Genomic DNA, 218 nt, shown 5'->3' with positions numbered 1-218 from the left:
CATTCATCGGCTATTCTGTCAACTTCATTATGAAGAGGCAAATAATCGTTGAGCTTCATGTCTATGCATAAACGGAAAAGTGAACTGATATGCAGGTAAGTACATAAAAGAATTTCACTTATTTATTCATTTATCTATCAATCAGTCAGTCATTCAGTCAATATATTTAGCTATCAGTTCATTTCTTTATCTGTCTGTGTTGTATACCAATCCACCAA

The sequence above is a fragment of the Penaeus monodon genome, chromosome 33 (genome assembly GCF_015228065.2).
Source record: "Penaeus monodon isolate SGIC_2016 chromosome 33, NSTDA_Pmon_1, whole genome shotgun sequence".
NCBI classification, from domain to species: Eukaryota; Metazoa; Arthropoda; class Malacostraca; order Decapoda; family Penaeidae; genus Penaeus; species Penaeus monodon.
This window is presented reverse-complemented; position numbering follows the sequence as displayed.